This window comes from Myotis lucifugus, unplaced genomic scaffold (genome assembly GCF_000147115.1).
Source record: "Myotis lucifugus unplaced genomic scaffold, Myoluc2.0 scaffold_61, whole genome shotgun sequence".
In the NCBI taxonomy this organism is placed as follows: Eukaryota; Metazoa; Chordata; class Mammalia; order Chiroptera; family Vespertilionidae; genus Myotis; species Myotis lucifugus.
Window position 1 is genome coordinate 4,455,408 of NW_005871109.1, and position 3,396 is coordinate 4,458,803.

Sequence of the window (3,396 nt, forward strand, 5' to 3'; positions counted from 1 at the left end):
TGTCATACGGGAGTACAATATAAGAATTCAAATGAAAAACAAGGTGTACTTTTTAAAAAGGTGTTTTAATTTATATTTTCTGAGCCTTCCAGGTGTTATAACTGTATTTGGTAATCAGAAATGTTACTAAACCCTGATGGGGGGCGGGTAGCTCAGTTGGATAGTGTTCTGATAACGCTAAGATTGCCCTGTTCCATCCCCCATCAGGGCACATACAAGAAGCTACCAATGAATGCATAACTAAGTGTGGAGCAACAAATCAATGTTAAAAAAGAAATGTTATTAAAAGGATCAGAATGTTTGATGCAGTTCAGCTATTATTACTAAGTCCCATGCCTATAGACTATTCCTTAAAACATTAACAATTTTTATATTACCCTTTAATTGCAGATTGCAGTCACAGGACATTTTTTTTTTCTTTTAGTGCCCCTTTTTAAAAAATTTAAAATTACAGTTTACATTCAATATTATTTTGTGTTAGTTTCAGGTGTACAGCATAGTGGTTAGCCAATCATACTTTACAGTGTTTCTCCTGGTATTTACATTACCCAACTGGCAGCATGCATAGTTATTGCTATATTTATTATTGACTATATTTGCTATGCTGTATTTGACATCCTCATGACTATTATGTAACTACCAGTCTAATCAATCCCTCCCACCTTTTACAGCATCCCTCAACCCCTTTCCCTTATGGCAACATGAATCTGTTCTATTTCTATGAGTCTTTTTCTTTTTTTTAAAATTGATTTCAGAGAGGAAGGGAGAAGAGAGAGAGAGAGAGAAACATCAATGATGAGAGAGAATCATTGATCGGCTGCCTCCTGTATACCCCACATAGGGGATCAAGTCCACAACCCGGGTGTCCTGACCAGGAATTGAACTGTGACCTCCTGGTTCATAGACAGATGCTCAACCACTGAGCCACTGCAGTCGGGCTATGAGTCTGTTTCTTTTTTTCTTTCTTTCTTTTTTTTTTTTTTTTTTTATGAGTCTGTTTCTTATAGGACATCTTTGTATCCCCAGAACTGAGTAGTTGTAAAAATTAAATGGTGGTGGTGGATAGGATGCTGTAATTCTAATCTGATTCAGAGAGAAATCTTAATTCTGATTTTGTCACAGGTAATGGAACTTTGTGTTAACAGTACTTACCAGTGACTATAGAGTTCAAATGTACAAAGTATTCAAGGTGATCCATAAGCTTCATATTTTCCCCAAATCACTTCCTGTCGCTTATATCTTGATTTAATGGCTTGGAAATATTTCACTTCCAACCAATGCGAGTCCAGGCTCTTAAATAAAGCTGGACCATTTGGTCAATTTTCTCAGTAGGCTAATTTATCACTAGCCTGCTTTAAACACTATTACCATCATGTCTTTAAGAACATTTCAGTAACAAAACTTTCTGGAGAATTGGTTGAATTTGGCACATTTCTACAATGATAACCATTAAAGTATTATCCTATAAAGGATAATATGCAAATTGACTGAACGACAGAACAACCGGTTGCTATGACATGCACTGACCACCAGGGGGCAGATGCTCAACGTAAGAGCTGCCCCCTGGTGGTCAGTATGCTCCCACAGGGGGTGCGCTGCTCAGCCAGAAGCCAGGCTCACGGCTGGCCAGCACAGTGGTGGTGGGAGCCTCTCCAGCCTCTGCTGCAGATGGACATCCCCCGAGGGCTCCCAGACTGCAAGAGGGTGCAGATCAGGCTAAGGGACATCCCTCCCCCCCAGTTCACAAATTTTGTGCACCAGGCCTCTAGTTATCTATATAAAAGGCTAACATGCTGTGTCCCCTCGGGAGTTTGATTGCTCTATATGACTTGCGCTGACCACCAGAGGATGGTGCCAAGCGAAGGAAGGCCCTGGCCGGCAGCCAGCAGCTGGGGAAGGAAGGCCCGGGCTGGCCGCTGGAAAGCCTCAATCAGCCCTGATCACTGGACAGGCCTAGGGACCCTACCCGTGCATGAATTTCGTGAACCAGGCCTCTAGTATGTGTAGAAAAAAATAAATGCATTAAATCCTTAAAAGTATCTCTGGGATTACTTGGGTTTATTAAATTAGTTTTGCAATAAATTTGAATATTTTTAAGTCATGGATTTGTAGATTTTTAAACACTCAAGAATTTTATTTTAATTAAAATCTTTATTTCTGAAAGTATTACATATGTCCCCTTCTTTCTCCCATTGATCCCCTTCAGCCCACCTCCGCCTCAGGCCTTCACCACCCTATTGTCTGTGTCCATGGGCTATTCATATATGCATACAAGTTCTTTGGTTGATCACCTCCCACCCTCCCCTGCCTTCCCTCTGAGATTCCCCCACTCTGTCCCATGCTCCCATGTTTCTGCATCTACTCTGTTCATCAGTTTATTTTGTTAATTAGATTCCACATACGAGTGAACACTCAAGAATTTTAAACCAAACTAGTAGCTTGCTCTGCAAAGGTAGATGTGGCTGTAAGTGTATCACTTGTCTCAGAATCTGTTGCCTCTTCTGTAAGATAAAACCACTTAGGCATGGTGTGATTGGCAGGATAATCTGAGAATGCAGGTGAATAAATGTAGCTCAGTGCCTATCAGAGATGCACTCAAGTACAATGGAACCTCAGTTTTCCAACTTAATTCGTTTGGGAAGGCTGTTCAAGAAGCGATTTATTTGAAAACTGAATCATTTTTCCCCATTAGAAATAATGTAAATTGAATTAATCCTTTCAAGACCTCCAAATGATACCTTGTTTTAACCTTTCTTTCTTTTTTTTTTTTTAATATATTTTATTTATTTTTTACAGAGAGGAAGGGAGAGAGATAGAGAGTTAGAAACATCGATGAGAGAGAAACATCGATCAGCTGCCTCCTGCACACTCCCCACTGGGGATGTGCCCGCAACCCAGGTACATGCCCTTGACCGGAATCGAACCTGGGACCTTTCAGTCCGCAGGCTGACGCTCTATCCACTGAGCCAAACCGGTTTCGGCTTTAACCTTTCTTATGTACTGTTTAATCTATAACTAAACACTTCTTTTCTTAAATTTATCAAACCACTCCCTACTAGCCTTAGACAAAATTTTCATATATCACTGCTTCCAAAATATCCCCGGCTAACCGCTTTTCATTCATTCATTCATTCATTCATTTATTTAAATAATTTTTATTTCTTGAAGTATTACAAAGAGTATTACATATGTCTCCTTTTTTACCCCCTTGACATTCCCCGGGCCTCCCCTACCCCCTAGGGTATTGTGGCCATTGGTTATTCCCATATGCATGCATACAAGTCCTTTGGGTTGATCTCTTAACCCCCCCCCCCCAAGACTCCCCAGCTTCCCACTGTAGTGTGGAAGTCTGGTTCAATGCGTGGGCTGCCTCTGCATCTACCCCTGTTCATCAGT